The sequence below is a fragment of the Schistocerca serialis genome, chromosome 8 (assembly GCF_023864345.2).
Source record: "Schistocerca serialis cubense isolate TAMUIC-IGC-003099 chromosome 8, iqSchSeri2.2, whole genome shotgun sequence".
Lineage (NCBI taxonomy): Eukaryota > Metazoa > Arthropoda > Insecta > Orthoptera > Acrididae > Schistocerca > Schistocerca serialis.
This window is the reverse complement of record NC_064645.1, coordinates 216448631-216473357: the sequence shown is the minus strand read 5'-3', so window position 1 is coordinate 216473357 and position 24727 is coordinate 216448631. Positions and strand designations below refer to the sequence as shown.

At 44.1% G+C, this 24727-nt stretch overlaps 1 protein-coding gene across 1 annotated transcript in view; it reads left to right on the top strand.

The window, feature by feature from the left end:
- Positions 1-24727, top strand: part of LOC126416934 (hemicentin-2) — a 116135-nt gene that overhangs the window by 33595 nt on the left and 57813 nt on the right. The gene's annotated exons all lie outside the window — the stretch shown is intronic.

The following is a 24727-nucleotide window of genomic DNA, read 5'->3' as shown; positions in this document are numbered from 1 at the left end:
AGTACAAGGATTGGTATGCCAATTTCCTTGTAACGGCTTTTGCGGACCCGCCATATACTTGGGGTGTGCCGGGTGCGCAAAGATGAGCGGCGGTGCTTTCGTTGTGAAACCGACCAAGTAATGTGATCGACTAAGAACACTATGCGAGTATGCGACCTACGAAACACTCACGCTTGAACAGTTAGCAAATGGATGTACTTCAAATTTTGTTTTCATATTCATAAATACTTTTCTTTAGGGTGCCGGAGGTGGCCCCACTTTGATTTTGTTGTTATTTCATGCTGCATGGTAGGACGGCAGCGAGGTTCCTTCCAGGACAGTTATCATGTGTCAGGACGTACTATGTTTATTTGTGAATAATAAAGGTTTATGTTTCTCCTACCTTCCTTCATATAAAATGAATAAATAAATAAAATAAAAAAAAGATGGTAGAGCGCTTGCCCGCGAAAGGCAAAGGTCCCGAGTTCGAGTCTCGGTCGGTAAAATTTTACACAAAAAAAAACTCGGGTAGGCGCGCCGGCCCCGGATCGAATCCGCCCGGCGGATTAACGACGAGGGCCGGTGTGCCGGCCAGCCTGGATGTGGTTTTTAGGCGGTTTTCCACATCCCCCTAGGTGAATACCGGGCTGGTCCCCACGTTCCGCCTCGGTTACATGGCACGCAGACGTCTGAACACTTTCGCACTATTCCTGGATTACATTAATCGCAGACAGTTGGGGTACACTAATTCCTTCCCCGGGGGGGTATTGAGTGGCGGCAGGAAGAGCACCGCTTCAACTAACATTGCCACATCCGATTAACCATGCCGACCCTGCGTATCCGCGGGAAAAACGGCACAAGCGGAAGAAAGAATGAAAGAAAGTATAAGATCATGGTCCGTGACTGCAGGATGGTCGAATGGTGGTTTGAAACGCGGTGCTTCCTAATACGAGTTCAGAGACTTACCAAATCGGTATCGATCAATTGTTTACTATCATCGATAGACGAACTGGTGAACCAACTTACGGCGACGTACTGACCAGAGCATGCAGTCTGGCCTAATGCGATGTTCAACGTAGAACCCCTTCGCCACCGACGATGTTCTTTGCCCATATGAACGTACTCCCGCAAAAAGCCCCTGTTCGCGTATTCGCTTCCGGCGAGTACCTCTCTTCCGCCAGTGGCTCGTTCCGAATTATGCGCGCTGCGGCCGAAGTTGATTGATCAGTCGGCGCCGGCGCGGCAAAAAGTGTCGCCGTTCGCTCCACCCTTAATCCCGCAAAACTGTCACAAGCGCCGCGCGTCGCGCCGCGTCCCCAATAAATCTAACGAGGCCGTTTCAGACGCTAGTTGACAAAACACCCGGACACGAGTGATAAATTGGCGGTTTAAATTAATTTGCATCGCTAATCCGCCGCTTCGCAACATTGCCGAATTTGAACGGACGCGCCGCAGAGCGTATCGGCGTGCAGTAAATACTTGGCACCGGCCGCTGCGACCCCGCTGCGCCGGTCCGCGACGCTCCACCCCGCTTTAATTGAAATCCCGAAACGCGCTTTAAACACGGAACGCAAAATCTGGGTCGCCGGTGGCTATTCTGCTCACCCTCACGGGAGTTTTAATTCAGACTTGACGGGTACCACACGGTAATGAGTTGGTTCCCTTAAGCGACAAATCTTTCCGCTCTCGGTACAGAGAACTTCATGTAATGCTGAGAAGTATCTTGAAAAGTTCTCTTTCTTACGAGGCCAGTTTGAATAGTTCGCGGAATCACCACCAGATGTCAACGCGAGCGCGACGATGCCCCCCAGGTAATGCAGAACATCCTTTATGAGTACACAGAAGACGCGTAAGTGCTCTGGGTAGAATATGTTGTCTACATCTACATGATTATCTTGCAATTCAAATTACACAGATGTTCAGATGTGTGTGAAATCTTATGGGACTTAACTGCTAAGGTCATCAGTCCCTAAGCTTTCACACTACTTTACCTAAATTATCCTAAGGACAGAGCCGGCCGTAGTGGCCGTGCGGTTCTAGGCGCGTCAGTCTGGAACCGCGCGACCGCTACGGTCGCAGGTTCGAATCCTGCCTCGGGCATGGATGTATGTGATGTCCTCAGGTTAGTTAGGTTTAAGTAGTTCTAAGTTTTAGGGGACTGACGATCTCAGATGTTAAGTCCCATAGTGCTCAGAGCCATTTGAATTTTTTTTTGAAGTGTGGAGCAAACGAAGCACAATTTCTTACAAAATGAGAATCAAAACTGTTGCGAACTGAGTTAATCTCTGAACTTACTTATGCTACCGCTATAGTACATGTACCAACTATACAGAATGTATTTAATGTGGAGAGTAATGTTTGTGTGCGATTCGTACATATTCCTGTCACAAAGGTGATGTTTGGATACATATGAATTCAAATGTTTTCGTTTTAGTAGATTCTGACATTTGCTGGTAACCGAGCAGAAAACTTCGCGACTTGTCGTAACAACACTACTGGCAGCTTTTAGAAAGATGTAACTGCATTAGGTGGATGTACCCTGTCGTGTCAGTGGTTATGGTAGATGATAGTTGTTCGCCCTGGGGCAGGTCAAAGTCTGACAGCACATCTGAGCGCCGTAGGGGTAGCAAAAAGTACGATGGAAACTGCGAAAAACACCACACCTCTACAGTTTTACGTTGCATGTAAAAGCTGATCGCCTCAGTGTACTACAAGCATACGAATCAAGAACTCTGCTTTGCCAGCACTTTGTTCCGTTGCGTAACCGAAACTGTTTCGTCATCAGGTCGCTTGATGGTTCTTTTGAAGTGTATTTCCGTTGCTTTCCGAAGTAACTCGAGGTCGGTTCTTTAATAAAGCAGCGATTGTTGAAAACATAGACGCTGTCCGCAGCGAAAGGATAGTCCGGTGGCGGCGGATCCTCGCGTGACCCGACTCTCTTCTGAGGAACCGCGCATTAAGTCGCCGGCTCGGCCGCCTTGCGCCGCGTCTGCATTCTTGATGGCGGATGAATAATTAGTGTGTGAACTATCAAGTAAAGCGCCATTACGTAGGCCTCTAGATTCCATTCATAATCCGACCGTCGATACATCGGCATCCCATTTTGTTACAAGGCACTTATCGGCGGACGAAGGGAAAAGCAGGGCATGGAATATCGACGGTGCCCGTCTATAGAATTCGCCATCCGATAAAAAATCAGTCAGGTCTCCGAAGGAAGCACTTGAGCTACGAATTCACGACATCCAGAACCAAACGGCCCCAGTATGCTAATATCGACTATTTTTGAGAAGTGCTTCAGGGGCCTGACGATAGCATAACAAATTGCCGAAAGTGGTAGCGAAAATAGAATAGAATAACATCTACGTCTACGTGCTATTTTTATCAGCATACTCTGAGAGGAACCTGAATGGTATACAATCTGGAACGGAGGCCTTGCCTTTATTAAGTGATTTAAGCTGCTTCGTTACACCGAGGATATCTACTTCTATGTTTCTCATCTTGGCAGTTGTTCTTGATTGGAATTCAGGAATATTTACTTCGTCGTCTTTGTTGAAGGAGTTTCGGAAAACCGTGTTTAATAACTCTGCTTTAGTGGCACTGTCATCAGTGACTTCACCGTTGTTACCACGCAGTGACGGTATTGATTGCGTCTTGCCACTGGTGTGGTTTATGTATGACCAGAATCTCTTTGGGGTTTCTGCCAGCTTCCGAGACAGACTTTCGTTGTGGAAATCATTAAAAGCATCTTGCATTGAAGTACGCGCCATATTTCGAACTTATGTAAGACTTCGCCAATCTTGGGGATTTTGTGTTCTTTTAAATTTGTCATGCTTTCTTCGTCGCTTCTGCAACAACGATCTGATCCGTTTTGTGTACCATGGGGGATCACTACCATCACTTATCAATTTATGTGCTATATATCTCTCAACTGCTGTCGATACTATCTCTTTGAAAACATTCCACAACTTTTCTACACTTACATGATCAGATCGGAAGGAGTGAAGCCTCTCATAAAAAGGCGTTAAGAGCACTTTCATCAGCTTTTTTAAATAGATATACTTTGCGTTTCTTTTTGATGGTTGTAGGTGTTACGGTATTCAGCCTAGCAGCAACTGCCTTGTGGTCGCTAATCCCTGTATTCGTCACAATACACACTATCTGTCCAGGATTATTTGTTGCTAAAAGGTCAAGTATGCTTTCGCAACCATTTACGTTCGAGTGGGCTCATGAACTAATTGTTCAAAATAATTTTCTGAAAAATCATTCAGTACAATTTCGGATGACGTTTTATTCCTGCCGCCGGCTTTAAACGTAAAATTTTTCCAGCATATCGAGGGTAGGTTGAAGTCACCACCGACTATAGTTGTACGAGCGGGGTACTTACTTGAAATGAAAGTTTTCTTTGAACTGCTCAGCATCAATATCTTCTGAGTGTGTGTGGGGGGGGGGGGGGGGGGAGGTCGGTAAAATGATCCAATTAATAGTTTAGTCCGATTGTCAGGTATAATCTCTACCCATACCATTTCACACGAACTATCTGCTTCAATTTCGCTACAAGGCAAAATACCTCTGACAGCAATAAATACTCCATCACCAACTGTGTTTAATCTATCCTTTCTGAACACTGTTAGATCGTTTGAAAAATTGCGGCTGAACTTATTTCCAGCTTTAGCCAGCTGTCGGTACCTACAACTATTTGAGCTTCAGTGCTTTCTATTAGGGCTTGGAGCTCTGGTTCTTTCCCACCACAGCTTCGAAAATTTACAACTACTATACCAATCCTTTCTACAACTACCTTACTGTGTTTTACCTGCCCACTTTTAGGCGGGCGTCCCTTCTGTGGTTGCCTGAGACCCTCTAACCTAAAAAACCGCCCAGTCCCTTCCACACAGCCCCCGCTACCCGTGTAGCCGCCTCCTGAGTGTAGTGGACTCCTGAACTATTAATAAAAACCAGGAAACCCACCACCCGATGGCGCAAGTCAAGGAATCTGCAGCCTACACGGTCACAGAACCGCCAGAGCCTCTGATTTAGACCCTCCATTCGGCTCTGCACCAAAGGACCACAGTCGGTTCCATCGACGATGCTGCAGATGGTGAGCTCCGCCTTAATCTGAATTGCACGGCTGTTTGGAAAATTTCTTTGTGAAATATTTGACCAGCCGCTGTTCCACGTCCACAATGGATCAAAAGAGACCAAAAGTAAGGAGGTCTTCAAATCGGTCTGGAACATTCTAAAAACTTCGGCTCAGGGCCATACTGCTTACTTTCTTTCGACCTGTTCTCTGGAGTCCTTTAGCTTCAGTCATCTGTAAAATGGATTTCAACTGCCCGTTTTCTTGATTGCTCCTTATTTTCCCCAGCCACGCCTCCAATACTCTGTTATCGTATCTCTTAATTACAGTTTTTTTTCTGTTACAAATTTTAGAAGTTTACCTGGTACTGGTGGTGAGCATACAGGTGAACACAACACCTACCTACCAATACAAGCAAAATTATTCTTATTTATTTCTCAGTACACGGATTGTACCCTCTCTACCCCTCCCTTCATTATTCGTCGCTGCCTTGGCCTGAAACTTTTCATCTCGTTTTAACGTCGGTGGCGTTACTTTGGCCGGGTCTTGTCGTTGGTTATTCGAAACTTTTCGTGCCGCTTTGCAGCTGCTGCCAACTTACGTTGTCCATTAGCGTGTAGCGCTGCAGTAGTCTTCGATTTAAAACTACATCTGCATCTGCTCTGCAAACCACCACAGGTTCATGGCACAGGGTACGTCCTGTTGTACCAGTTATTAGGGTTTCTTGCCGTTCCATTCACGTGTGGAGCGCGGAAAGAATGAATGTTTGAATGCTTCTGTGCGAGCAGGAATTATTCTAATCTTATCCTAACGATCCCTAAGTGATGGTTCGTCATTTAAAGCCAGTTCTTGAAACTTTAATTGACTTTCTCGCGATAATCTTCAAGAGTCTTCCAGTTCACTTCCATCAGCATACCTGTGGCACTCTCCCAAGAGTCAAGCAAACCTATGGCCATTCGTGCTGCCCTTCTCTGTATACATTCAATATCCCCTGTTAGTCCTAGTCAGTATGGGTCCCACACAATTGAGCAGTATTCTAGAATCAGTCGCACGAGTCATTTGCAAGTAACGTTGTTTACTGTTGTTGTTATCGAATTGTAGGATTTGGGCGTTATGTTAAATGGCATCGTGATACGGATGCGTCTGGAACCGGAGCTGATACTTGACTACCGACGGAGTACATCGAAAAAGTTCAAAGAAAGGCAGCACGTTTTGTATTATCGCGAAATATGGGAGAGAGTGTCACAGAAATGATGCAGGATTTGGGCTGGAAATCATTGAAAGAAAGGCGTTTTTCGTTGCGACGGAATCTTCTCGCGAAATTCCAATCACCAACCTTCTCCTCCGGATGCGAAAATACAGGGTGATTCAAAAAGAATACCACAACTTTAGGAATTTAAAACTCTGCAACGACAAAAGGCAGAGCTAAGCACTATCTGTCGGCGAATTAAGGGAGCTATAAAGTTTCATTTAGCTGTACATTTGTTCGCCATTTCAGCCAATAAAGTTTTTGGTCCCTTTTTCTTCGAAGGTGCTACTGTAACTGGACTACAGTATCTGGAGATGTTAGAGAATTGGCTGTTCCCTCAGCTCGAACAAGAAGCGCAACAATTCATATTTCAGCAGGATGGAGCGCCACCGCATTGGCACTTATCTGTCCGTAACTACCTGAACGTCAACTACCCGAGGCGATGGATCGGCCGCCAGGCAGCCCGTGACTGGGCACTTCATCACTGGCCTCCAAGAAGCCCTGATCTTACCCCCTGCGATTTTTTCTTATGGGGGTATGTTAAGGATATGGTGTTTCGGCCGCCTCTCCCAGCCACCATTGATGATTTGAAACGAGAAATAACAGCAGCTATCCAAACTGTTACGCCTGATATGCTACAGAGAGTGTGGAACGAGTTGGAGTATCGGGTTGGTATTGCTCGAGTGTCTGGAGGGGGCCATATTGAACATCTCTGAACTTGTTTTTGAGTGAAAAAAAACCTTTTTAAATACTCTTTGTAATGATGTATAACAGAAGGTTATATTATGTTTCTTTCATTAAATACACATTTTTAAAGTTGTGGTATTCTTTTTGAATCACCCTGTATATTGTTGACACCGACCTACATAGGGAGAACTGACAAGGTTCGCAGGAGAGCTTCTGTAAAGTTTGGAAGGTAGGAGACGAGATACTGGCAGAAGTGAAGTTGTGAGGACCAGGCGTGAGTCGTGCTTCGGTAGCTCAGATGGTAGAGCACTTGCCCGCGAAAGGCAAAGGTCCCGAGTTCGAGTCTCGGTCCGGCACATAGTTTTTATCTGCCAGGAAGTTTCATATCAGCGCACACTCCGCTGGAGAGTGAAAATCTCATTCTAGAAAAAAAAAAAAAAAGTCTTTACCTACTGACGTGCCGTCGTAGTTATTACTTACTACGCAAATGAGTTGTTTCTCGTCAAGTAGCGGCCGTGTGACTCGCCTTCCGCCAGAGGGCACGGTCTAGGGCTCGTAGCTCGTGAATGTGGGCGCAGATGGTCTTCTGCTCCGAGGCATGCAGAACCGCCGCAGCGGTCCAGCCGCGCCAGCTTCCGGGAATAATCGGCAGTCCCGTTCTTAATACGACAGCGGCGCTCCAGAAATAATGAGCGCCTGGAATGTCGATCGTCCTCTCGGAACTGGTCTGGTGGACAGCCGAGAAGACGACGCCGAGCCGCCAGCGCTCGCCCGTAGTAGCCGCAGCAGCGCAGCGGCACCCAAACTACTACTGCACACTCGCTCTGCCTCCGTGTTTTCCTCAGGGAGCGTCGTGTCGCACTGGAATCCTAATCGTTAGGGAAGAGGGAGAAGGAGATGTTTTTTAGCAAACAGAACACAGCATGTTGTTCTCAATGGAGAGACGTCTACAGACGTTAAAGTAGCCTCTGGCGTGCCACAGGGGAGTGTTATGCGACCATTGCTTTTCACAATATATATAAATGGCCTAGTAGATAGTGTCGGAAGTCCCATGTGGCTTTTCGCGGATGATGATGTTGTATACCAGTTGCAGCATTAGAAAATAGCAGCGAAATGCAGGAAGATCTGCAGCGGGTAGGCACTTGGTGCAGAGAGTGGCAGCTGGCCCTTAACATAGACAAATGTAATGTATTGCGAATACATAGAAAGAAGGATCCTTTATTGTATGATTATATGATAGCGGAACAAACACTGGTAGCAGTTACTTCTGTAAAATATCTGGGAGTATGCGTACGGAACGATTTGAAGTGGAATGATCATATAAAATTAATTGTTGGTAAGGCGGGTGCCAGGTTGAGAGTGTCCTAAGAAAATGTAGTCCATCAACAAAGGAGGTGACTTACAAAACACTCGTTCGACCTATACTTGAGTATTGCTCATCAGTGTGGGATCCGTACCAGGTCGGATTGACAGAGGAGATAGAGAAGATCCAAAGAAGAGCGGCGCGTTTCGTCACAGGGTTACTTGGTAACCGTGATAGCGTTACGGAGATGTTTAGCAAACTCCAGTGGCAGACCCTGCAAGAGAGGCGCTCTGCATTGCTGTGTAGCTTGCTGTCCAGGTTTCGAGAGGGTGCGTTTCTGGATGAGGTATCGAATATATTGCTTCCCCCTACTTATACCTGCCGAGGAGATCACGAATGTAAAATTAGAGAGATTCGAGCGCGCACGGAGGCTTTCCGGCAGTCGTTCTCCCCGCGAACCATACGCGACTGGAACAGGAAAGGGAGGTAATGACAGTGGCACGTAAAGTGCTCTCTGCCACACAACGCTGGGTGGCTTGCGGAGTATAAATGTAGATGTAGACGTAGAATTGTTCGTAACACCATTGATTTTAGGGATTCAGTTCCTCTGCTTTTCCCGCATATCACTGTAGGCTAATGTGAAGAGGGTCTCTTCAGAAACACCGATGCTGATTTCCAGCCCAAACCCCCTCCTCCGCCTCTAATGATGCCGTCGATGGGATGTCAGCTCCAAATTTTTCCACTTCTTCCTTGTGAGCGGCACGCGCTGTGATAACATGTTTAAACGCTGCCCACAAATCCTTGTTTGTTTTTGCTTTATGTGCATGAGGCCGTGGTCTAACATGTTTCTGTGCCTAACGATTCGTCTCCTTATGGTGAAGACATACTCAAAAGGCTATAAAGGCGATGTTAACTTTCAGTGTAAAACAACCTCAAGAAGCCGACATGTCTATACCTGGTGGCTATAATTATATATAAAAAAAAATGGCTCTGAGCTCTATGGGACTCAACATCTGAGGTCATCAGTCCCCTACTTAAACCTAAGGACATCACACACATCCATGCCCGAGGCAGGATTCGAACTTTCGACCGTAGCAGCAGCGCGGTTCCGGACTGGAGCGCCTAGAACCGCTCGGCCGGCTATAATTATACTACCGCGCGGGATGTATACATTGCAGGACGCTGAAACGTCGTAGGCTTTGCTCGTAGAGCATGCTTAAAAATAATACTTTCACCTTCTGCTAACAGTTAAAAATACGGTGCTTTAAGCAGTCAGAATGTGATGCGGGTGTAGGGAAAAGGGGAGGAACAATGAAATAGCACGTTTATTTTGATACTGTCACAATTTTCAACAAGTGTACAATATGGCCTCCCCACTCAGCAACGTGCAACATCTGTAATATGGCATGGTCAACTGTTGCTCGCAGCATATCCTGTGTAATCATAGTAGTTTGTCGCCGTATGCTATCCTCCAGATCAGGAAGATTCCGGGTACATCACGATAGACATGATCTTTCAATCGTCACAACCAGAAGTCGCACGGATTTAGGTCGATGGATATGGAAAGCTATACGTCTTGAAATTGTTTAGAGGAAGTGTGTCGAAGCTATTCTTTCACCTGGCAAGCGACATGTGGTACCTCCCTATCTTGGATTAATACAGTGGTGTGGATACAGCTGCGTTCTTGCAAAGCTGTAAATATGTGTTGCTCAAGGAGGTCCTTATAACGTGTAGATGGCCACTGTACATCAAACAGGCCCGCGAGGTGTCACCTCCTCGGCGAAAAACGTACCGAGAATGAAGAGGCTTGTGAAACCACACCACACAATCAGATAATGTGAATGCACTGGATATTCGTGCACAACATGTTGGGGACCGGAACCGCATATGCGACAATTCAGTGCATTCATGGCACCGGGCAGAGTAAAATGTGCCTACTCCGTCCAAAGGGTATTCCCTGGCCACATGTCATCCATTTCCAAGCGTGCCAAAAAACTAAGGACGAAGTCACTGCTTATTAGCCTAGCTTGTGGTTCATTTGGTGCACATTCTGAATGTTGTAGGGATAGCAGTGTAAAATGCACCGCGATACCTTTTGAACCGCTGACCGGGTGAGAGAATTCGCGTCACACAAGTTGAGCACTAGCTGAGAATTTGAGGCATGTGTGGCATAGTCGGCTATAACTACAGTAACTCCATCAACAACTGCACCATCTACTTCACCGGTTCCTTCGAATTTCTTATTCATATTTTCTAGCCCATTTATTGACATGGGGCCATTTTGCAGCTATTCCTGTTGACGGTATTTCCGCAGTGCAGTGCAACTATTGCTGCCGTTCTGATAAAACAACTTTACCGTCAGTGCACGGTCTTTCTTCTCAATAGCCATTACGTTTCGTACGGAAAACCGCAACCTACTTAACCAATTAGACCAACAGTCACTTCGCGAAAAGAATCTACTCACCAACATATAAGACGTAAAACCAGGAAACATTTCATATTCTGACTTCTTACATGGGAATATTGTCACCTGGTTGTGGAAAGTAGAGCTATTATTATTTTAGAACTATTATTATTTCAGCATACTCCACGAGCACACCGATTAATGAACATGCCTATGACGTTTCAGCGTCCTGCGATGTATACATCCCGTACTGGAACACTCGAAACAGCGTCAGTTTCATTACAACAGCCGATACTTAACCGATCGGGTCGTGACTTCATATGACCCCTTCCATAGATCGCGGAGTCGCTCAGACGTGCGTTATGGAGGTTGGAAGTAGTTGGTACTGTTTTGTTTAGCACTGAAGGCCACAACTTTTCTGTTTAAGTAATTTTCGTGTTTTTCAATATCTATGTCAGTTGCTTGGTTTCGTATAAACAGTTTCGCTTGCTGAGAGTGTTTATTTCTGTAATTTAACTATATCTGTATAGTCTCTGATGATGTCGAAAACATTGGGAGCCGAAATGTTAAGCACAGACTGTCAAACAGATATCGGTAAAAAGATGTGCATACGGCAGCGAAAGCCTGTGTTGTATAACTGTGCATGAATTTTGAGGTAGAGCATTATACAGGCTGAACCCCATCCTTCAGAGTCACATTCATACTTTGCAGAGGGTCATAAACTAAGTACGTTCGCACAGACAGCTTGCCCCTTATAGCAGCAACTCGTTGCATCTGTTCAAAGTGCCGATCGTCAGTCTCGCTGCATCCCATTACAGCATAATCCGCTAACAGAACTGACGTCTAGCTTCATAGATATATGGACCCATTGCTAAACACATTGTTTATGACAACATTGTTTGTAACTGCTGCTGCACCAGCATTCTCCATGTTGCATTCTTCGAAGTGTGCATTTGACAGAAGAGTTTATGAATCTTTTCCCACACGATCTAACATCATCTTATATTGTGCGAGTAGTTACAAAAAAGTTAGATCTTAATGTGCTTTTTATGTTGTAAGTAAACAGAGTGCTTAAGTAAGGTGATTGACATTTCAAAAGTGCATCTTTCTACATAGCCCAATGCCATTAAAAAACTAAATAAATGAAAATATACTTAGCCAACTTCTGACAAAATTTATGGTAAACATACATAGGCTATTATATTCTTAAAATATCTAGGATTTTTTTCTTTTTCCTTTTCTTTAATTTGCTGGCTTTCGGGACGTGCCCATATAGCCACAAAAGATAAAGAAATTTTCGGGAAAAGGTAAAAGTGGAAACGAAACTGCCAGCCGAGGTGTCGCTGAATTTTTAACGTATAGAGTCTAAAAATAACTTCCGGTGACTCATAAGGAAGCACAATATGCTCACTTACTTTGTCTGAAAATTTCTTGTCTTCGGGAAAGAATCATCGCCGAACGACGGGAAGGAATTTTTGAGCGGCTTGAACATTATTTTCATTTGTTGTAAGGAATGGTAGCTCCCTTTGAATAAAAAATGCAAGCTAGTGCTTAAATCAAAATGAAAGAACCCGATAGTTGTCTTCTGACGAGATCTATGATAAACATCCGGAGTCTATCGTATTCTTCAGATATCTATGATTTTTTTATTTCTTTTATTTTTTTACGTTACTGGCTTTGGGGACGTGCCCATATAGTAATCTCAACAGTATAATGTCATTTATGGCGATACAAATGTAGGGACAACACAAAAGCCAGTCCCCGAGGGGAAAAGATGTTATGAATGGAAACGAAATTAGTCTCTTGTACGGAAGGCCCTCATTTGGACGATTTTGGGAAAGTACAGGGCACTTTTAAAGGAGAACGTACAGCATTCAGAGACGCCGCTGCTGTGACAGTAAAAGTCAGTAAGCTGCTTACTTTCCGATACGGTAACTTAATTCCGCTGTCGCAGTTGCTTCCAGGATAATGCTGTGTAAAGGTATAAGCAAACTGTCGCTAACACGCACAATATTCTTATTTAAAACGTAGCGGAAGTTAGCAACAATTAATGAAATCTCGCGCGATTCACAAAGTCCACTACTTTCACAAAATCTGTATGAAACTTGGAATCAAATCTGATTAAATACGATTACCTACGTAACTTTCTCGCATGTGTTAAGCTGTAGATTAACCGTTAAGACTGCACTGTTACGCTGAAACTGTCATGTAATGATGAGAGAAAATTCTTAGCGAAAGGCTATTTTTTCCCCTTATTTTTGGATATACGTTTATTATACTATAGAGCTCACCATCTACGCTGTGTGTTATCACAAGCTCACGCTATGTATGTTCGTGTGACCCATTGTAATACAATATGTGATCCAAATCTCCAAGTTCTCTGAGACATGTGCACCTAAAATCGATAAACTTTAATACTTTCGCGATCGGCAGTAAATATAACCGATTCTGAATATTGTGTCTGCACCACTGAAGCTCGTCCTGTCCGACTTTCGCCCTCTTCCCTGGCGTTTCCGTATGCCAGTGCCTTTCATCCTTTAACAAGCACTTGCTATTGCTGCATTTTATACGTATCTGGAAGCAGTTGCAGGAGTAATGTGGCGGATCCCCTTTAACATGACAAGGCAGACTGGCGTGTAGGCGGACAGCTGCCTATCCTGTAGCGTTCTACATTAAAGTAAGGGTATTGGGGGCGGCAAACAGTGATGTTATCGGGGTCCAACATCGTTTGTAACCTCCCCCCCCCTTTTCCCCCGTCCCACCATCCCCGACAGCCAGCACAACCGCTATAGAAATAATTAGACAGGGGGAAATCCTGACCTATTGTACGTACGTATCAGAGAATCCCTATTACGGGGACGAACCACTACTCTAGCCAGTCGGTCCTGATGCTCTAGTGGTAAAATGCGCACCGGGAAACAGAAAAGTCGCAGAGCTGAACCTCGGTTGGAACACGAAATACGTAAGTCCGTTTAGCTTAACCTTCACCGCTCAAAGATATAAAGATTCTACTGTCACAGGTCATTGAGTCTTGAATGAACTGTGACAGGAGTTCGAACAACAGGAGGGTGACGTACTAGGACACACTGTGTTACTGAGTAAGTCTTTGAACATAATTTCAGTGACCTGAATCTCACCGTATGCAAAAAATTTTAAAATCGTAAAATGCTATTGATTAAGATTAAATTTTACCACAGATGAAATGTGCGTACTACAGTTTTGGCCTAGAGTACCGTTCTGCGCAGTTCGACTCCCTAATGCAAGTCTTTTTATTTGACGCCCCTTGCGCATCGATAATAATGAAATGATGATGAGTACAACACACACACACACACACACGCACGCACGCACGCACACATATACGACCCTAGCGGAGAAAATACCCGACCCAGTCGAGAATCGAACCTGGGGCTCCATAATCGAGAGTTAGCAACGCTAAACACAAGCCCACGAGCAGTTAAATAAAGAGTGCGTTTATTAGCATCTTTAGCTATTTATGGAACCAATCATTTCCCTGTTGACTGAAATATACTAAGGTTAAGCGCCTATATAAAAATAGGAATTAAGAAATACCATCAAACTTCTGACGACATTCTCGTAAATTTTCAAAAACGCCTCCTAGCATAGCCATTTATTATAGGTCTCACATACCGGCTCCGTAAATGTTAGTTTCATCGAGTAGTGCGCATTTCGCGAAATCTACATTTCCTTACTCTGACAACAAGTCTTTTGTAAATATGTATATATATATATTTTTAATTTTTGGGCGGCCGCTGTGGCCGAGCGGTTCTAGGCGCTTCAGTCTGGAACCGCGCGACCGCTACGGTCGCAGTTTTGAATTCTGACTCGGGCATGGATGTGTGTGATGTCCTTAGGTTAGTTAGGTTTAAGCAGTTCTAAGTTCTAGCGGACTGACGACCTCAGATGTTAAGTCCCATAGTGCTCAGAGCCATTTGAACTATTTTTTAATTTTTACGCGCTACAGGAAATAAGACGCCGAAGGCCCAGTACTGCTCTTTCCCTCCACTAAAATTGATACCAGCTCTGTGGAAATACTAAGGAACTAAAGGCAGAAAAAGGCACACAATAGCGACAGAAGCGTATGAAAAAGTCACCAACAAAAAGCAGGGAAAGAAGCAAGTGAACCTAAAAAGACCGACAACGAATGAAAGAATTTCAGCTGTATATCCCACATACGGTCTAAGATAATTGTATGTACTAAATGCATCTTGTCATTTGAGAATCAAGTGTCATTGTTTGAAGGTATCTGAAGGCTTCCGTTTGCCGACTGCCGCCAGATTATAGCCCAAGATGAAAATGATGTATGCTTCTCATATTCGAAAAAAAGGCGAGAATCTGAATCAGGTATTAATGCAAATAACATAGAACACTAGATGGAGGCAGTGGGATAATAACCGTTCTAAGATTTGAAAATACCTAGGAGTGTTAATAACACCTAAAGGAGTCAGTGAATCCGAAATTGTAGAGGAGTCAGTGAATCCGAAATTGTAGACTCGAATCGGACGATCACGTAAAATCGGTGATATGAGTCAAAGACGTAGATTTGTTGGAAGGTTTCTAGTAATATGGAATGTATGCAGACGCTCCTGTAACCATTTCTATATTATTGCCCCAGTATTTTGAGTCCGTGCCGGCCGCGGTGGTCTAGCGGTTCTAGGCGCTCAGTCCGGAGCCGCACGGCTGCTACGGTCGCAGGTTCGAATGCTGCCTCGGGCATGGATGTGTGTGATGTCCTTAGGTTAGTTAGGTTTTAGTAGTTCTAAGTTCTAGGGGACTGATGACCACAGATGTTAAGCCCCATAGTGCTCAGAGCCATTTGAACCATTTTTTGAGTCCGTATTAAGTATATGGCGTTAGCTGCATGTATTAATGGAGAATTAACACTACAAGTGCGCCGAGAATATTTAATACATTAACTAAAATTGTTTCCTGCCGTGACATATCGTTTGAAGTCACACGATATTTGATAACACATTTTCTTTTTAGTTTTGAATACACTAGCATGTTTGGGAAATATTCCATTTATTTATACGCAGCAAGCATGGGAAATCTTAGTTGCCAAAGTCGAAACCCTGAGATAAATTATTTGTGTAGATAAAGTTCCACAATTTATTTCGTGTTGCAAGCAATCAACGAGTAAAGTAATTTTAAATATTTTTTGGAAATACGTCCAGTAACGTTTTCGTTCGTGGGTGTTTCTACTGTGCTGGTTTGAAGATGTCTCCTATGTGCTAGTACAAAGTTTCCTGTAAATCTATAATATGCGACGACGGTGGCCTTAGTTTCGAGTCGCTGTTTTCCATTACAAGAAGTTTCTTTTCGTACTCTGCTACTGTTTTATGCAGAAGCGATTCGTGCGGCCGCGCCAAGATGCAGTTGCAGTACTTTCTTTGCGAAACTCTTTGCTGTCGAATGCCATTCAAGAGCTGAATATTGCACTGAAGTTTTTCCTCCGTTACAGCTTACTGTAGGTGGAATTTGAGAGAAACTTTGACAAGAAGCAGAAACTATTTCTTATACCGGGCGCTGCTAGCTCATTGTGTGACTAACGCACGCGATGACGACTAAATAATGAGATATTAATTGCGAGAAATTCCCACCAAGTAGACTTGGGAAAGGAAGTTGTGAGGACATTATGGTGGGTTAACCGCGGAAAACACCGGGAGTGACTAACAGAAGTCCTCACTCAGCAAAACACCTGAATAGTAATCCATTTTTTTCTTTCTTGTTGGAATCATTGTCGAATACATGGTGTCGACATTTATGTAGGAGAGGCCGTCCTTTTGATACGATACCCTGTTCCATTTGAAAAATGCAGCTGGTCGTCCGGAAAAGAAAATATTTATGAATCGTGAAAACAGTCGCAGGTTCGAATTCTGCCTCGGGCATGGATGTGTGTCAGGGCCTTTGGTTAGTTAGGTTTAAGTAATTCAAAGTCTAGGGGACTGATTACCTCAGATGTTAAGTCCCATAGAGCTTAGAGCCATTTGAACCATTTGAAAACAGTCGGTCAGCTGCGGTTGTACTCATGGAACAGCAAAAGCCTGATACGTTTACGAGGAATACACGCCATTTGAGTTTGTGGAGTGTGTAGGGGTAGTGGCTGATATTTACAAAGGTTAACCGAATCGAAATAGCCTTCCTCATAGCTTTTACAGACAATTATTTTACAATTGCGCAAACAATGATTCATCGTAAAATATGAGAAATAATATCGCGAAGGGGCATTGCGGACGTCAGTAATTTATTGATGATGGCTACTAATGTGCTGAAATGTTTGAGAACACAGCTTCTGTCCACAAACTAGCACGGATTTAGCAACGATCGCTCGTGCGAAACTCAGCTTTCATTTCTCGTGCACGATGTACAGGGCAACAGGCAGAGTTCATATTGCTAGGTTTCCGGAAAGCGTTTGACCCAGTGCTACACGGCATACTATTAACGAAGGTCTGACCACACGGAATAAGTTCTCAGATGTACAAGTGGTCAGAGCACTTTTTAAGCAACAGACTGTGGAGCGTTGTCCTGCACAGCGAATATTCATCGAAGACAAAAGTATCAAGAGTGACCCAGGAAAGTGTTGTAGGAGCGCCATTGTTCTCTATATACATAAACGATCTGACGGTAGGATAGGGTTAGTAGCAATCCCTTACTATTTATGACGCCCAGTTAAACGAATACGAGACAGATGGGAAAAAAAGTAAGGGAACCGTTTATTATTTCAATAGTAATAACCATAACTGCTAATTATTTGTCGTACCATGAGACATGACGGTTATTGCTTCCATGGCGGAACGTTTGCGATTGCCTCGGGACCATGATTGTAACGAGGTGTGCACCTCCTAGTCCGAAGCAAATCACTTCGTGCCGGCCGCGGTGGTCTAGCGGTTCTGGCGCTGCAGTCCGGATCCGCGGGACTGCTACGGTCGCAGGTTCGAATCCTGCCTCGGGCATGGGTGTGTGTGATGTCGTTAGGTTTAAGTAGTTCTAAGTTCTAGGGGACTTATGACCTGAGATGTTGAATCCCATAGTGCTCAGAGCCATTTGAACCATTTTTTGAATCACTTCGTGAGAGACTGGTTCTATATGGAGGATGCGTAAGGGCGAAACTTTGGCAACGTTGTCGAAACAAACTTGGCAGCATGTGAGCGGGCATCATTCTGTTGCAAAATAATGGCTGTCCGTAAACATTTCGAGCGTTTGGACTTGGTGGCGCGAACAGTGGTACATGGACACTTTGCAAAAATTGAAGCGCATCTTCAAGTCCATCGTCCGGTTTGCTGACAGATGGCATCATCCTGTTGCAGGATAATGCACTCCTTCGTGCAGCCAAGGTTGTTTCGATTTCGCTGCAGAAGTTTTGCTGGGAAACCATTACACATCCTTCGTATAGTCCCGATATCTCCCCGTGCTATTTCCATATTTTTGGAGCCCTGAAGAAAGACATTCGCAGCCGTCGATTTGCTCCGGAGGAGGAGATGCATGCCTGAGTAGAATCATGTTCCCGTAGGCAGCCGCAAACATCTTTCCATGACGGGATTTACTGTCTTGTCTGACAGTGGGATAAATGCACTGTATTAACAGCTATGGCGATTACTTTTGAAATAACCAATACTTACTTACTGTTTTCATCTATCTCGTTTTCATTTGACCTACAGACCTACACTTATGACGCTGAGATGTATGGGAAACTGCTGTCGCTAAGTGACTATAGAATAATACAGAATGACTTGGATGAAATGCTGTTTAATGTGATGAATGCCTGCGTGACCTAAATGTGGAATAAAGCAACTTAATGCAGATGAGTGGGAGAAACAGTCGTGCAATGTTCGAATACAGCATTAGTCTTGTGCTGTTTGACACAGTCATATCGATTAAATATCGAGGGGTAACATAGCAAAGCGTCATGAAATTGATTTCAAATGGAAGGTCCGTTATAGGGACTGTGAATGGTCGATTTTGGTTTAATGGGACAATTCTAGATAAGTGGAGTTCGTCTATAAATGAGAGCACTTCTACAACCTATTCTGGAGTGTTTAGGATCCCCATCAGGTCGGATTAAATGAAGAACATCGAAATAATTCGTGCATTACCAGTAGGTTTGGTCAACACGCTAGTATTACGGAAATACTCGGTTAATTCAAACGGAAATCCCTGCAGGGAACAAGTATTTTCGCGGAACAGTGTTAGAGAACCGATATTTTTGACAGATTGTAGAACTGTTCTGCTTTTGGATCTCTGTTACCGTATGGTGTCTTTTTTTAGCCCTTTTTCCACTTGGCTGTTTGTAGCTGTCTTCTATTATGTCAATTGGGACTGACGTATAGTCGTTTTTTAACTCCTCTCTGTCTTCGTGTTCTAACAGTTTTGACTTGGACGCGTATAACTTCAGTTGTTTTTTGCGCCCTAAAGCAAAACAAAACCATACCAAACTACGACTGCGTATATATTGAGCATAAGCATCGCGAAGGCGAGAGAAATCAAGACTCGTACGGAAGTATATAGATAGTCGTTTTTCCCTCATTCCATTTACTTGTGGAAATGGAAAGGGAATGACTTATCAGTGGCGCAAAGCATCCTCCACCCTGCGCCGTATGGTGGCTTGTGAAGTCTGTATTTATGTTTGCATGTATGTGGATGTAGGGTTGGCGCTTGCTGAACCATATATGGTCCTTTTTCCTAAGCCTACTCACTTTCGTCAATCCAATAGCACGAAGATGAGATGCAAAGAAAATGGACACAAATGGTAATTGGGATTTAGGCATTTTACTTTTTTCGAATTTACGTATATAGCAGTACAGAAGTATGTCGACAAATCTGTGTTTTTTATTGGACACTTGCAGCAAAATCGGTCGTGTGAAGAAAATATTTTGGAACTTTGCTTCATCCACTATTTTCATGAAAAAGGCAAGGATGGCCAGGGTTGATGAATAGGCATCTGGAAACCCTCTAGAGACATCGACGTCAAGTCAACGGACAGAACCCTGTAATGTGAAACCTGAACTGCTATTCTCTCTCTCTCTCTCTCTCTCTCTCTCTCTCTCTCTCTCTCTCTCTCTCAGGCTGGAAACTCGCTTCAGAATGTTCGGAACGCCAGCGAACAACTCGGGCGCGAGAGGCCGTTGTCCAGGGCTGTACCGGCCGGAAACTCCGTGGAATTCGCAGTCACGTTTCCGCTTGCCAATGAGTAGGTCCAACTCGCAACACCATTGCAACACTGCGTCGGCATTCCGCACGTAAATAGCTTTTCTCACTGCCGTACGATCTGAAACTAGCCCTCTTTTGAGTTCATTCTTTTGAGCCGTTTCTCGTTGCTGCCTTTTCCTAGAAATACATCTTCATTACCAGATGTAACCATGTTTCCTAACTCTGCTCCGACTCCCGCTTTTTCTGTTTGTTGTTCCTTACTGGAAAAAGTTATTTCGTAGTTAACGTAATTTAATAATTTACTACATAAATTATAAAACATTTCCTTACGTCTACATCTATGCTCCACGATTCACCTGACGGTGTGTGGCTGAGGGTACTTTTTGTACCGGTTTCCCTTCTCCCTTTTCCTATTACAACTGCGCATGGTTCGCGGGAAGAGCGATTGCTGGTAAGCATCCGTATGGGTCTCGACTCTCTCTGATTTAATCTTTATGGTCATTTCGTGAGACTCATATTCTCCGGAGAAATTTCATGCTCGTTGGTTGTCATTATTACAATACTAAGTATTGCCCTTTACACAGCTCTATTGCTGTCATACGGCCTTTTACTCGGTCAGCCAGGTTTATTGCAGCTAACACACAGAAAAATAAGACCGTCTTGAACTGACGCAAAGAAGTGAAATAAGGCACTCTTGATATGACAGCGTGAAAATATCATATTTTCTTTATTTTATTGAAGTAAATGGCAGTACGATGTCTGGAAGATTGATGGCATCAGAGATCTATGATTTTCTAATGTTAAAAGAAGACAAACAACGAAGTGTTATTCATACCCTTGCTGGTCTTGATATCAGAAATATACCATCAGAGAGACATTAGTCGTCATTCATTGGGCGTGTATGCTTCATAATACAAAAGAAGCTCCAACGTTCTAGTCACACTGATACCGAATGACAATCAGCTTATTTGCAGTATCGGTTGCACAGGTCATTAAAAATTGACAGTCTTCGGTCACCAACCATTTTCAAATCCTTTGTCATCACAGCATGGTTTGTTGCAGTAGGAACCTGGTCTGCTTAATCAAACATTGTCATGTTCGTACAATTCCAGCCTACGATCAAGAGTCACAAAAATATTGCGCATTTTAGAGTATTTGGATATGTTACCCGCCGGCCGGATTGGCCGTGCGATTCTAGGCGCTACAGTCTGGAACCGAGCGACCGCTACGGTCGCAGGTTCGAATCCTGCCTCGGGCATGGATGTGTGTGATGTCCTTAGGTTGGTTAGGTTTAATTAGTTCTAAGTTCTAGGCGACTGATGATCACAGAAGTTAAGTCGCATAGTGCTCAGAGCCATTTGAACCATTTTTTGATATGTTATCCCTTCACTCGTCTGACACACCGCTTAGGTGTGCTAAGGGTATCTTACATCAGCAGTATATTTTTCCAAATGGAAAGTCATATATGTACCAAGTTTGGCTCAAATTGCTTTAGGTCTTCCCAAGTTGTGATGAATTACACACACATTCATCTGTTCTTATCTTCATCTTGACTACATCCAATAACTTATTGCCCAGAAGGAAAATTAAAATAGGTATGAAGCAAAATTTGTGAAGCTTGTGCTTGAGTTTCCGGTCATTTAGTCAGTCGTCTTAATTTGGTTTGTTTGTGTGCAATGTACACCAGTGAAAAAATGGTTCAAATGGCTCTGAGCACTATGGGACTCAACATCTGTGGTCATAAGTCCCCTAGAACTTAGAACTACTTAAACCTAACTAACCTAAGGACATCACACACATCCATGCCCGAGGCAGGATTCGAACCTGCGACCGTAGCGGTCACGCGGTTCCAGACTGAAGCGCCTTTAACCGCACGGCCACACTGGCCGGCACACCAGTGAAGAGAAATGCTTCTCATCTATGGACAATGCAAGTTTTGTTTTAGTACAATGTACACCAATGAAGAGAAGTACAAATGCTGCTCGTCTATGGAGAACGTAACGTAGCAGAACAGTAATTACCGGTGTGCATTTTCCGTGTACTTCCATGTTTTTACTGTCAACTCCAGCCAGTGGACGATTTACGTTACGCAGGTTCTTGCAGTGTGTGTTAATACAGGGAAGTCAGAGTTATTTTTGTGTTCCGTTTTAAATTTTGGGTTGGTGCGAAAGTTCGTAGCGTTTCTCCATACGTTTAATACCACAACAGATACTTACAACAGAGACTTTAGTTATCAATAATATATTCTCCGTCCCTACTTACAACAGTCTGCCAACGCTACGGGAGCTTTACGATTCCGCGACTGTAGAAATTAGGTGGTTTTGCGGCGAAAAACTTGTAGAACCATGTTCGGAGCGCGCGGAAGTTCCCTGAAGGTTATTGGATAGAGAGCGGAAAAGGTGAAAATCAGAGGACACAAGATCAGGTGAATGAGGTGGGTGCGGAATTACTTCCCGGTCAAACACCTGTATAGTGTTTTTTGTCAGTCTAGCAGAATGCAGGCGGGCGTTACCGTGAAGTAGCATCACTTCCGCAGCATTCTTGGTCGTTATTCTTGGTATTGTGTCTGCAAGACTTCTCAGTTGTTGACAAGAAATGTCGGCAGTGATAGTTAAACCTCGGGGAAGCAATTAGTAGTACATCACATCGTCGCTGTTCCGCCAGATGCGTAACATTATGTTTTGTGGAAGCGCGCAAGAGTTGTTACTTTGTTTGGGCTCAACCATTCTTTTCCTTATGTTAAGAGGTCATTTCTCGTCACCAGTAACGATACACGATAGGAAAGGTCAGTGTTGTTCACGAACCAATTGATGACGAGCAAGCAGAGATGCACAAATGGCCACCCCTGATTTTTTGATTATGGCTCAGTGCATGTGGTACTCAAACACCTGATTTTTGAACCGTCCATATCGCATGAAAATGTCGCACGATAGTGGAACGATCATAATTCATCACTTAATATTTTTTTCACAAAGCGTGGCCACAGTCATAATATATTTCCTTAAAGTTAGTACCACCGTTAGACTGTTGTAACACTGGAAAATAGTCTAATGGTGGTACTGACTTTAAAGAGATAATTCATCACATTTGCCAGTTCTCCAATATACCAACGTGGATCGTTGTGGATTAATGAGTATAAATGATATTCAGAAAACACCGAATGTCTTCCTTAACGTAGAGAACCACTAACGTCAAAACGATCCTCCTTAAAATAAGAAAACCATTTCTTTGCTGTGCTCTGTCCAGTGGCATTATCCCCATACACGAAACAAGCACGCAAATGTTTCTGGCTGCCTCCGTTGCTGCCGGCCGCGGTGGCCGTGCGGTTCTAGGCGCGCAGTCCGGAACCGCGTGACTGCTACGGTCGCAGGTTCGAATCCTGCCTCGGGCATGGATGTGTGTGATGTCCTTAGGTTAGTTAGGTTTAAGTAGTTCTAAGTTCTAGGGGACTGATGACCACAGATGTTAAGTCCCATAGTGTTCAGAGCCATTAGAACTATTTTGAACCTCCGTTGCTGTCACCCATCTACTGAACTCAAACAGAAGAATATGTCGCGAACATTCCGATTTCTCCACTTGGCACTCTGTTTTAAAGCGTCCCACAGCTCCACTCATTATCTCCAGATGACAATATGTAAACTCAAATATCAACAGTAAATTACAAATAAAAGAAGACAATCGATAAATAAACCCATAGCAGCCGGAATACCAACGTACAAAACTAAAACTTTACGAATATACTTACCAATCTAATAACATGACGTTTACGTGAATAGTGCACGGTGGCAGGTTTTTGAACACGAGGAGAGTAAGTGGATTCTTTTCTTTTTCCTAGTGAGCATTCAACCTAGCACAGGGTCCACTTTGTCAAGATTTGGCAAATTTTATTTTATGGTTTACATCCATGACCGGGTGGTCTTCATGACACCACAGTGGTCAAAGTAGAGGAAGGGAAGGCGCGAGCACCGTCTGTCTGTGAAGCGCGTAAACTTGGTTCTTTGACTTACCGTATTTCAACCGTTTAGTGTATCGTATCCTCCGACGAGGAATTTGTCTAAACGAGCAGGGAAAATTTGACCCGGATCTGGACCACCTCTCTGTCTCGCAACGTAGGATTACCGAATAAACAGTCTAGAGTGGTATTTAAATAAGACGTACTGGTGTTCTTATCGTTACAATGAAGAAAGTTACAACAATGTCTCGCAGATAGCTAAATTACATTTACGTAATTTATTTTTTATGTAGATTTTCGACAAATAGACAGCGCAGTCACTTTTTTGTCCGTAAAATTCCCACCCATTGCGACGCTTAACTTTGAATTTTAACTTAAAGATGCGTACAAGCTTCCCCTGCAGTGGTGCAAAAGCGTGGCGCCCTGCGGCATCACCCTCGGTCTGGACGACAGCAAGGTGTCAACTCAGGCGAAAAAAAAGTCACAACTCAGCTCATGTGATGTGTAAGGTGGTTAACGATGTCACATCGGCACGAGATTTCAGCGCAGTTCTGTCCAGTACAGCAGTGGACGTGTCTCAACGTTTCACCTCTTCTTTTGATGTCTCCGCGATGGAGGACACAACCACGACGCCCAGCGTTGAAATTACGCATCATTCTCATGACTGGCCGAGGTAAACGTTCCAGACACACCGACGCTCAGAATCGGTACGGAAAGGCCGCATGGAGATGCAAGCGCCCAGGACTTCATTTGGATTAGTGCAAATATCGTCGAATTGTTCTGAACGGTTGCTAGTAGTTCCGACCTGTACAACAGTTCAGATAAAGCGGCGCTCAAACCGGATGCGATAATGTTCGATGGGGATGCATCGCCAGAGTGTACTTAGAGAAGGGTTGAAACCCCCGAGGCTG